This window comes from Emys orbicularis, chromosome 22 (assembly GCF_028017835.1).
Source record: "Emys orbicularis isolate rEmyOrb1 chromosome 22, rEmyOrb1.hap1, whole genome shotgun sequence".
Classification (NCBI taxonomy): Eukaryota; Metazoa; Chordata; order Testudines; family Emydidae; genus Emys; species Emys orbicularis.
Genome location: NC_088704.1, coordinates 9,656,779 through 9,668,969, shown reverse-complemented (window position 1 = coordinate 9,668,969; position 12,191 = coordinate 9,656,779). Strand labels below are relative to the sequence as shown.

The window sequence follows — 12,191 nt, the reverse complement described above, 5'->3', positions numbered from 1 at the left end:
TTCTACCTTTGCACCCCAGGAGCAGGAGGAATTGTCCGTAGCGGAGTGTTGGTGCCAGAGACAGTGTGGACTTGCTAGGAGGAAATTACATGGTAGGGCTTGGTAAATCAAAAAGGAATAGATTATCCTTTCAGCTAGGGTGACCAGATGTCCTGATTTTATAGGGACAGTCCCGATTTTTAGGTCTTTTTCTTATATAGGCGCCTATTACCCCCCACCCCCTGTCCCGATTTTTCATACTTGCTGTCTGGTCACCCTGCTTTCGGCTGCTAAGGATTCATCAGCATTCACAGCCCATTTTCATGTTTTTGGGAGCTGAACATGTTTTTGGGAGCTGTGTGCTGGTCTTTGAATTAAGTTTATTGAACATTTTTCATAATATTGAAATCATAATGAAGCTGTCTGTGCTATTTCCAAGCAATCTTGTTAATGTATCTTGGTGATATGTCTGTTTGTCATGTTTCAGTAACGTATTAAAATAGATAGGGAAGGAGTGTGTTCCGGTGGTGACAGCAGGAGAAGTGGGAGTCAGGACTCCTGGGGGTCTACTCCCGCTCTGCCACTGACTCACTCTGTGACCTTGGGCGAGTCATTTAACTTGACTGTAAAGTGGCCATAATGATACTTACCTACCTCACAGGAGTGTTGTGAGAATTAATGTTTGTAACTTGCTTTGAGATATGCAGTTGACAGTGCAAAATAGCATTATAGTATGTACATATTTATATATATTAAACTGCTAAATAAATCATCAGGACAGTTCATGGCTTTTAAGACACTGGTTTGAGGAGGGCTCTGAGCAGAAGAATCCATCCATTGACTGTAGTGCTCTCAATTCATCCCTCTGCTGTGGGTGGTCCTCAGCTGTCTTTCAGCTGCTCACGGGCTGGGAACTCTTTACAGGTTGCCATGTGAGAACGTGGAATGATAAAAAGACACACCACAGGAGCTCCTTTCACTTTCTATGGGGAGAGTCCTCTTCCCAGTGGACATTCCAGTAGCTTCCATTAGAATTCTCCAGTTGGTCTCTGCTGGTTCTTACTGGTCTCTGTTGATTTCTACTGGCTGCTTATGTTTTCTCTTATAGATTCCAAGGCTAGAAGGAATCATTGTGATCATCTAATCCGACCTCCTGTATAACACAGGCCAGAGAATTTCCCTAAAATAATTCCTTGAGCAGATCTTTTAGAAAAACATCCATAGATTCATAGATTCTAGGACTGTTTGTTTGGGGAATTTGTGTTTTTTTTTCTTTCTGAAATTAACAATTTGTCCAACTCGACATGAATTCACAAAACGTTTCAATATTGCCGAAGCTGCATTTTTTAACTGAAAAAAAGTTTTTGTCTGAACAATTTCACTCGGCTCGAGTTCCGTTCAACATCTTCCTTGTGCACAATTTCAGGCTCTTTATAGTTTTTTTTGTTTAAAATAAGGCTGTTGATGAAGAAAGTGATGATTCCCCAGCTACCCAGAGAGTTCTTCTGTTTGTATTGGATGTTTGTCCTTAGTTGGTAGCCCATTAACCTCTTATGTGGACCAGCCACTGGGGCTGGGGGCAAAGAGTGACATAGTGGTGACATGGGTTGGCTCTTCAGTGGTATAACCATAAGTCGCCATATTACCAATATATATAAAACACAAAGCTCTTTTCTGTCTGGGATACCGCCAATCAACCCACCCCTAAGGAGAGGAGATCCTTACATGACTGGATCTCTCTGATCGGGAGTAGATGGGCCTCATCTAGGTAAAGTGCTACCTTCCATAACCCTGTGCAGCAGGCCAGCGCAAGGTCTATGCACAACGTTAGTCTTGTACTGAGGTGCATAGGTCTTATGTGGGCTGTCTGCATAGGAGTAAATTTCACCCAGAGGGAAGATGAATCTCTATCCCGGCTTCTAATCTATGGAACTGTTTGCTTTGCTCTGTAGAACCTTGCTATGAAATTTGAGCTGCAATAGGCCTACAGTGGCTAAGATCTATATCCAAATAAGGTTTCCTCAGTGTTTTATCATAACTCTCAACTTACTTTCCACCGCTTTCTCTCTCTCCAGCATAAGCCCTTGCCAGCCACCTGTTCCTAATTCTGCAAAGCCACATTCAACTTCTGTTCAACTCTTTCAATTTTCCTGTCACTATGATACCACCTCAGTGCTTATCTTACAGCCCCATTGTGTTAAAGTCCTGGATGTCATTTTCCAAAGCTATCTGCTTTCTTGATCGTCTGGCTTTGGCTTCGAGATCTCGCCACCAAGCACAAAAGAACCCTTAGGAAAAGCTACAAAAGTTCCTCGCCCAAATCCAGACTGTGGTGATGGCAGCTAGAGCGTTTTCTTTCTTCTTCAGCCAAGTTACATTTCTGAAAGTCAGAAGTGTATTCAGAGCAAGAAAAAGCCTGAGACAGATCAGAGCCTACTGTGGAAACACCCATGGAAGGCTCAAGAAACTTCCTGGGGGTGACAGATAAGGAGCCCACTGATGGGGTGAAGGGGCAGCTCCTGGTCTCTGAAACGGAACCACCAATCTCTGCCACTCTGGTTCCACTCTTCAGGACTCAGGACTACACAGTAGCAACCAGGACAAATCCCAGCAGGATTTGCTACTTCATGGAAATCCAGTGGGGTCCACAGGGCCTTTCCCATGCTCCCAAATCCTATGCAGTGCTGGTGAAGGAGACTCCTGTGGGAAAGAGAACCAATGCTGCTGGAAATTGAGCATTTCTAGAACCGTTTTGACAGCTAAGTCCGATTGTGACAGATTATGATATCAACCCCCACCACTGCCTGTGGTGTTCTCTTCACAATGCGGCTGCGTTACAGTTGCCATGGTAGCCAGAACGTTCGGTTTCCTGACTTTTCTGTGTTTGAAACCTCAGCCAAATGTTGCATGAATCTAGTTATTTTCCTGGTTTTATATGAAACCATAGTCCCTTAATAAGTGACCAATTTCCCTCAAAGTACAAAAGAACACAATCAAAGTTGCTACCTAGCAGTTTGCAGGTGAACTCTTTGTAAGCTGTAGATATCCCATCAGTTCTGAGGGATCTTTGCTCAATTTTTGCTATCACCTAGCAAACCTCAGGTGAACTTTCGCTCCATGCACTCAGTTTGAAAGCAGAGGCACATCATTAAAAAATGATCTTTTGCTGCGGAAAGAGGCCAACAGGTTAGATTCACCTAATTAGTTTGCAAGAGATTGTGCAAAGGTTCTAAAAATGTCTCTCCACAGCTGCTGGGACCAGGAGTGGATTTACCATGAAACAGGTCGTGTGGTGGCACGGAGCCCTCAATGCAGGACAAATCTCATCTGACAACCTGCCCCTGAGTCCTGGCCGGCAGCGCAGCAGGGCTCGGGCAGGCAGGCTGACTGCATGCCATGGCCGGTGGCCCCATGCCACTCCCGGAAGCGGACGGCTTCTGGCACATCTCTGCACACCCCTGGTGAGGGGGAGGCAGTTCCACACCCTGGCCCCGCCCCGGACAGCGCACGGAGACCCACTGCTCATCTCCCCCCAAGGGGCGCGCAGAGATGTGCCAGCAGCGCTAAGGCAGCTCCCTGCCCACTCTGCCTCTCTCCCTCCCTCCGCGCCACGCCACTCCTGGAAGCGGCTGGCATGTCCCTGCGGCCCCTGGGGGGGGGCGTCTCCACACGCTGCCCCTGCCCTGAGTGCCGACTCCGGGAACTGTGGCCAATGGGAGCTGCAAGGGCAGCACCTGCGGGCAGAGGTGCGCAGAGACCCCCTGGCCTGCCCCACCTAGGAGCTGCTGTCAGAGGTGGCGGAGTGTGCCGGTTGCTTTGGGAGCCGCGCCACTGTAGGTAAGCGCAGCCTCCCTGGTCCCCTCCCACACCCCAACCCCCTGCCCCAGCCCAGAGCCCACACCCCACACCCAAACTTCCTCCCAGAGCCCACCCCCCGCACTCCCTCCCACATCCCAACCCCCAGCCCCAATCAAGGTACCTCACTTTATTTTCATTTACTTCCCATTACTTATTATATTGGAAGAGGATGAAGAAAAAAAAGAATGAAAAATGGCGGGGAGATGAGAGAGAATGTTCTTTTTCTTGGCTGGTCTTTTGCCACATTTTCTATCTTTCCTACCCAGCAGAATAGCTTGCTTTTGGGCCCCTAATAGTGTCCCTGTGAAATACTGCCAACTCTCCTCAGTTGTTTTTCCCCTCAGTCTTGATTCCCATTGGACCTTACCTATCAGCTCTCTGAGCTTACCAAAATCCACCTTCCTGAAATCCATTGTTTCTATTTTGCTGTACTCCCTTCTACCCTTCCTTAGAATTGTGAACTCTATGATTTCATAATCACTTTACCCAAGCTGCCTTCCACTTTCAAATTCTCAACGAGTTCCTCCCTATTTGTTAAAAATCAAATCTAGAACAGCTTCTCCCCAGTAGCTTTTTCAACCTTCTGAAATAAAAAGTTGTCTGCAATGCAGTCCAAGAACTTATTGGATAGTCTGTGCCCTGCTGTGTTATTTTCCCAACATATATCTGGATAGTTGAAGTCCCCCATCACCACCAAATCTTGGGCTTTGGATGATTTTGTTAGTTGTTTAAAAAAAGTCTCATCCACCTCTTCCACCTGGTTAGGTGGCCTGTAGTAGACTCCTAGCATGACATCACCCTTGTTTTTTACCCCTTTTAGCCTAACCCAGATTCTCAACGCTTCCATCTCCTATGTCCATCTCCACCTCAGTCCAAGTGTGTACGTTATTAATATATAAGGCAACACCTCCTCCCTTTCCCCCCGTCTATCCTTCCTGAGCAAGCTGTACCCATCCATACCAACATTCCAATCATGTGTATTATCCCACCAAGTTTCGGTGATGCCAACAATGTCATAGTTGTATTTATTTATTAGCACTTCCAGTTCTTCCTGCTTATTACCCATATTTCTCGCATTTGTATATAGGCATCTAGGATAAATTGGTCCTATATAAATGAAGAGATGGACAGACAAAAGTTTGAAGTATTAAGTATCTGGATGCGTGGCTGGTGGTCTTGCTCACGTGCTCGGGGTCTAACTGCTCACCACATTTGGGGTCGTGAAGGAATTTTTCCCAGGCGAGCTTGACAGGGACCGTGAGGTGTATTTTCTTTCCTCCACACTCTGGGGCATGGTTCGCCTGCTGAGATCATTTGGGTTTAGCTCACCTAACCAATCCCATGCCATTGCAGGGCTTCAGACATTGGCAAAATCTCGATCTCCCCTGTTTTCTGTCTGGCTCCTGAGGACTGAAACGCTTTAATCTAACTAATGTATTTGGGCTTAGTATAGGGGTATCTGGGTGAAATTTAATAGTCTGTGATATACAGGGGGTCAGGCTGGATGATCTAATGGTACCTTCTGGTTTTAAACTCTCTGAAGCTCTGAAATAATGTTCTGTGTACCACTGGCTTGGAATTACAATCCCAGTGTGAAATTCTCCATTGTCAGAAAGCCAGCACAAGTCTCTTGTGTAACCCACTAGTCGGTGTCTATTATGTGCCCCCTGTGTGCCTAATTCTCACAGGATATGAGTCTGTTATAGCCCCTGCTACAGAATCTGGCTTTTTGGCTCAAACTGTAGAGACTTGTGCTTTCAGCTGTAGGCTTCTGTGCATCAATACCTGTTGTTGCCCAAGACAGTGATCATCACGTAAATATTGGATAAAGCTCAATTTGGAGGGATTAAGTGCGATTTAAGTGGTGGTGCATAAGCCTTGTGCTGGCCCTCCACCCAGGGAATGTGTTTCACTCCTATTGATTTGTAGATGGAAAAAGCTGAGTGCCTGCTGCTACCAGTGGATGAAATGCTGATAAATGGACAGCTGGCGAGCTCTGAGGCGCTGCTGAAAGTTCTGATCGGTGTGGAGGTTTCATAAAGGGTGGGTCTCTCCCGTCAGTCTTTGCACAACATTCACACTGACACCCAATGATTGTAGATTGAGGCTAGAATACAGCCAGCTGTTGTGATTGTAGCTGAACTGTGTAGATCCAGTCTAATCTGTTGAAGCATTTGTACTGTTCTCACGGCTGTTGTGCTTTGGGGAGGTCTGAGTCAGCTGGGATGCAAATGTCGTCCTTCATTGTTGCCAGTCTAGGGACAAAATCTGCCTCTCTGGGCGATCTGCTGTATTGAAAGGGGTGAGGGGTCTCAGTCCCAACAAGGGATAAGATGTTAATAAAACCCAGGTTCACTGTTACAATATTTATTAGCAAAGTGTGGTCTGGGGGTTTGTGGAGGGTGACCAGATGTCCCGTTTTTAAAGGGACAGTCCTGTATTTAAGCCCTCCTGCAGGTGTCCAAACTTTTTCTTAAAAACGGGCAAATTGTCCCATATTTTCTGTCTCCCCCACATCAGTACTGGCAGGTCCTGCTGCTGGCTGGATCCCTGCTCACCAACCGCCCGCCCACCAGCGGTGAGTGGGGGGTCCAATGGCCGACGATGGGGGTGGGTGTGCAAGGCTGGTGGTGGGGCAAAGCGTGGGGCCCTGCTGGTCTGTCAGCGCAGCCCCTGCTGCATGCCAGCTCTCGGCCAGCAGGGCTGCGCCCCCCAGCACGTTTCCAGCCGGCTCTGGCAGCACACTGTGAGCTGCGGTGGCTGGTGAGTGCGGGTAGGTGCCAGGCAGCGGCCGATTACGTGTGGCCTCTGCTGCCCACCCATCGGCCCTTTACGTGCTCCCCCTCTCGCTGTCCTCTCCCTGCTTTGCCCCTTCACTCCCCCCAGCCCTGCTCTTCCTCCATCTCCCCCCCGGCGGGGCACGTCCCGCTCCCAGCGCTGTGCGGAGAACCAGCCCCTGCTCGGGGCACTCAGTTCTCCAACAGCCTGGCCGGCAGCTCCTTCCTTCCCCCACTGCCTCTGGCTGAGCTGGTGCCCTAGGAAAGGCCCAGACCCTGCAGCCTGGGGCGCTGGCCAGGAGGAGCTGAGCCCTGCATATGCCAAAGCCCCGCACCGCGCTGGCACGGGGAAGCCGCCCCGCCCCTCAGCTAAGCTCTGGAGTGGCAGGGGGAAGTGATTTCCAGCCTGTTCATGCCCCGACCCTGCAGGCTCCACAGCAGCCCCCCAGGCAGGGGCTTAGGACCCTCTTCACCCGCTCCGTCCCCAGGCACCCTCCTCTGCTGAGCCACCGCTCTGGCTGGGTTCGCTGAAGCCCCTGCAGTCAGGTTCCCTGGGCCCTGGTGCACAATGAGTCCTTAGGGCTTAACCCCTTCCTGCCCGTGCTGTAGTCAGGGGACAGGTGGCGGCTGGGTTATGTTGGTGGCCAGCAGCAGCCTGGAGGTGTTAGCTGCCTTTTGACGCTGTGTGGGCAGGAAGGGACAAGCGGGGTGGGGAGGTGGGAAAAGATGAGTTCTGCAAAGACATGGGCCAGGTCATCCCTTTCCCCCACCCCCACCCTGCGGCTGGAAGCAGTTCCTATCCCTTCCCTCCCGCACCGTGCCGAAAGGCTGCTGCTGGCCACATTCTGGTATGAATCCTGGCCAAAATCTGGGGAGGGGGGCATGTGACCCTGTGTGCCCCCCCCCACCCACCTGTTGCCTCGGGAAGACATGGCACCAGGTACAAGGAGAGGCAGGTCCGTCCTGGGGGCCCAGCTAGGCATGAACGGCAGAGAGCGCCGGGAAGGGAGGGTCGGGTCGGGTCAGTCACACACCCATGCCCCCCAGTGAAAGAGGTGTATGGGAGTGTGTGTGTGTCACCTCTCCCCGTGTGAACCCTAACGCCTTAAAGATAAGAAGGTAAATAAAAAGCATCCAGCGACTCAGGGTACGTCTTCACTACGGGGGGGGGTCGATTTAAGATACGCAAATTCAGCTACGCGAATAGCGTAGCTGAATTCGACGTATCGCAGCCGACTTACCCCGCTGTGAGGACGGCGGCAAAATTGACCTCCGCGGCTTCCCGTCGACGGCTCTTACTCCCACCTTCGCTGGTGGAGTAAGAGCGTCAATTCGGGGATCGATTGTCGCGTCCTGACGGGACGCGATAAATCGATCCCCGAGAGGTCGATTTCTACCCGCCGATTCAGGCGGGTAGTGTAGACCTAGCCTTAGTATTTATTTTTAACAGGGGCTCAGTCAGCTTGATGTTAATTTGAATGTTTATACAGCGTAGTTCTGACTGACTGACTGCCATTGAACTCGCTTGAATATGAGTAATTTTACCAGGTGTCCTGTATTCAGCATAGGGAAATATGGTCACCCTAAGTTTGTGTCCAATTATCATGGCTTACTTTGATTGTAACAACAACCCATTAAAAAACCATTTGAGCTGTATTTAGTATTTGTTGGTAGGAAGAAACCCCCGTGTGACAGTCTGTCAGAGGGTATTATCTGTCCTTTTGGAGGTGAAAAAGAGACGAAGTTAGCTGCGGTGGTGTGGAGCGAGTATTGTTGCTGCTGGTGACGTCCAGTCCTGTTTTCTTTAAGACAGAACACACATGCGCGCACACCGGGAGAGAAAATAACAGCTAAACTAGAAAATACAGCTTCTGTTTCTGGTGCTGACTTTCACTTGCAACTTTGCTGCTGGAAAAATGCAGGCACTGCCCAATGTCTTATCAGCTACTCCGGGCTTGTTCCAGCAACGGGCTGTTTAGGGCATTGCTTTTAGCTTGTCTTTCTGGTCACCAGGCTTACAGCAGCGTTGCAAAGATGGAGTTGTCTTGGCCAGCTGAGCCAGACAATTTTTAGAAAGGAGAGAGACAGGGAAGAGGCGAATTAAGGTGAGGAAGGAAAATTACACATGAAGGAGGGAATGAGAGCAGGAACCAAAGTCTCACACATGCCAGCCATCTTTCCGAATTGAGCTGAAGCTGGGGCAGCTGGTAATGTCATTGGTTCCCTCTCTCTGGCCTGGTCTGGTCAGGATGGTTCTCAGGATCAATATGATGAAGGCCCAACAGTGTCCTGGTGGATCCTGGGGCCCCAAGTGATGGTGAGGGTGGCAGCCATTATGGTGAAGCTCACTCCTTGCAGTCCATGCTTTCCTCTTCCCCAGCATCCATGTCGTGACACCCCCCCACCCCACCCCGGTCAATGATGCCCAAGGAAATGGACATACATGCCACTCATTTCCAACATAAACCTTTTCACCCATCTCTAGAATCTTTCTGCTCATTCTCACACCGCCCTGTGACTTTACCAGGAGCCTTGCAGATCCCTTAGCACAGTTCTTGCAACCTAAACAGTCCCGTTAGTATCAGGCTGTTCATCGCCTCTTTTTGCTGACTTTTACAAACAACTTTGTATAACAGGCTGAGTTGGACTTCTGTTACCTTGGGCAAGGTAGAGTAGAGGCTTGTGCACCACGGCTCTGCATGGCGTATGCGGCATTCATTCACTGCCTGGCCCTTCTGTCCACGCAAGCAGGATTTATGCAAAGTATCCAGTTGAGAGCTGAGAGGGGGAATTCTCCTGCAAATTTCCAGCGCAGGCAGTGAGTTTTCAAGCTTCTGCAGGCCCAACTATACAGATGGCTCTGGTTAGTTGGCTCGCCTGAAACAGATGGTTCACAGTGCAAATATTGTGCTTTTGTTTGCACACACATACACACCCCCCCAAAAAGCCCAGACAAATTGGGAGCCCTGGAGCTTCTGAGCTGTCAATATTGTACAAGCAATTAGATGTGTTGACAGCAGAAGACGTTGCGCTGGGGATGGCAGCATTGTGCATTGCAGAAACCATCCACTAGAAAGCGATATTTCTGCCTGCCCTGATTACTGCTCTGTTACTGTCACGCAGCCAGAATGGCAAAGGCACAGCCCACTCTCCTGGCATCAAAACCAGCTGTCCAAAGGATGGCTCATGGCACTGCTAATGAGAGGGGAAGGATTTCACTGCTAGGTCAGCTGTTCAAATCCAACGTGTCAGGAGAAACTTTAAAGATGCTACCATCTTACTAGGTCTTTGGAGACCTACATAGAATAAGTTGGGCGGTTTCAGTCCATTGTCCCAACTGGTAGAAGAGGCAGAGAGGTCAGAGCTGGAATGTGTCTGGAAAATGTCCCCATCCTCATTTCCAGAGATGGTCCCTTCAGCTCAGGATAGAGGGACAGTGAGAGGAAGTTTACTCTGCCTTTCTCCAGGCTATACCTGTTCAGGGGTGAAGCAGGATATGAGATGATCAGAGATGATGAGGTGCCTGAGGGGAACCTCACAGAGCGGGAGCCAGGAGGCACCATCCTGAATCCATTTCTCCCATTAGAGGAATCCAGAGTTGTCAGCAATGGTTTCTCCCTCCTGCGAGAGGGAATAAGACCAGCATAGCAGCCAGTGGGCAAGAGCTAATAATGGGCCGGCAGCAGGAGGAGGAGGAGACGGAAAGGCTGGTGAGATAAGAGTCGCTTCCCAAGTAGTTGTGTAAAATCAAAGCATGTGCATTGACAGTGGGGAGGCTGAACGACCCTGGCCCCACGGTGTCTGAGAATGGAGCCTAGCCCACTGCTGGCCACAGGAGATCGGCTTGTGAGATCAAATGACACTTGTGAAGAAAAGGGGAATGTCCATGAAAGGCACAAAAGCGAGGCAGGTGCAGGGACTGACTTGGTCCTAGGGTGACCAGACAGCAAGTGTGAAAAATCAGGATGGGGGTGGGGGGTAATAGGAGCCCATATAAAAAAAAGCCCCAAATATCGGGACTGTCCCTATAAAATCAGGACATCTGGTCACCCTACTTGGACCCTGTGTCCCTCGAGCGAGCGGAGCAGCAGCAAAAAGATTTCCGTGTGCCGCTGTGTCACCACCACCTAACACTGCAGAGCGAGAAGAAAACATGCCGGGGACTGTGGCACTGGGCGGGAATGGCTGCTGGAAGGTAGAAAGCCAGGGTGTCGATTGATGGGAAGGCAAATTGAAAGCAACTGGATGACAGCAAGGAGCAGGTTACACGAACTATGAGCAATGGAGAGGACTGGACTATGTCACGGCACAGATGGGATAGGGGCCTGTTATGTCTTCCTCCCTGCACCCTGTAAAATCTCGCTTTCGCAAATGCACCCTCATCTATATCCGGCTGGAAAGCCCAGAGTGCTGTTCATTGCCTGAAGTTCATTATTTTGGGAAGCAGGAATTTGCTGTTCCGAGTCAGAGCACAGATGGAGCTGACCTCTTCTGAAGCTTCTGGGGACGTGGAGCCAGGTTTTTGTTCATGTCATGATAGACACAGGGGGGCCAGGTGGAAAGTTTGTCTCTGAATCTGGCCTTTCACAAATACTGGGTTTGTTGAAGTTTTGTTTTGGGCCTGACTCTGGCGGACAATGTTGGTTCATGGGACTTTAGCCAGTCACCAGTACCTGACGCTTGAGAGGAAGGCAAAAATGCCATACACTTGGCCAAACACATAGAGAAGGGGGGGGGAAATTCTTTCTTGATCCCTGCGGCCATCACAATACACTGTGCAGAATGAGATGACATTAGTCCTGCCCTAGCATCAGGGCCAGCTCTAGCTTTTTTGCCGCCCAAGCAAAAAACAAACAAACAGGCGTCCGGACTGCCGAAACAAAAAAAAACATGGCAGCCTCAAGGAGTGCGTGGAGGGCGGTCAAGGCGGCTCGTAGGGGGATGAAGCACGGCGCCCGCCCGCTCCCTCCGCCTGTGGGCAGCCAGGCGAGAGGGCCTCTCCCCTCCGGCCTTCGGGTGCCTCTCCCGGCCAGGCAGGCAGAGCCCCCGGGGGCTGCAGGAGGTGCTGGCTCAACCGCTCCTTTAAAGGTGGCTCGGCCGGGCCGGGCTCAGAGTGGCGCAGGAGGCAGAGGCTGGTGCAGGCGGCGGGGAGTGGCGCATCCCGGGGAGCCCGGTGGCACAGTGAGCAGCAGGGATCGCTAGTTCCTGCCCCCCGGGCCGGGGTCCTGCAGGGCTGGGCTGGGACTAGCGGAACGCGGGGAGCCGGCCGGGGGCTCCGGACCTGCGGACCAGGCTGCCAAAGCAAAAAAAAAAAAAAAAAGAACCACGGCAGGGCGGCCAGAATGTGCCGCCCTAAGATTGGCGGAATGCCGCCTTTTACAGTGTGCCGCCCAGGCACTTGCTTTCTCGTCTGGTGCCTGGAACCGGCCCTGCCTAGCATATATGTTACAATTGAGCCTCAATTATTGGCTGTCATGGATGCATGTTATAACTGGTCATCGGACGAACCAGTCCTTTTAAAAAATCCAGCCACCATTTGTTTGATTTGATGGGTTTTCCCCCCGCAACCTGGAAGGG

The 12,191-nt window shown here is 50.6% G+C and overlaps 1 protein-coding gene across 3 annotated transcripts in view; it reads left to right on the top strand.

Annotated features, from left to right (window-relative positions):
- Nucleotides 1-12,191, top strand: part of KAZN (kazrin, periplakin interacting protein) — a 747,507-nt gene that overhangs the window by 732,002 nt on the left and 3,314 nt on the right. The window lies entirely within an intron of this gene.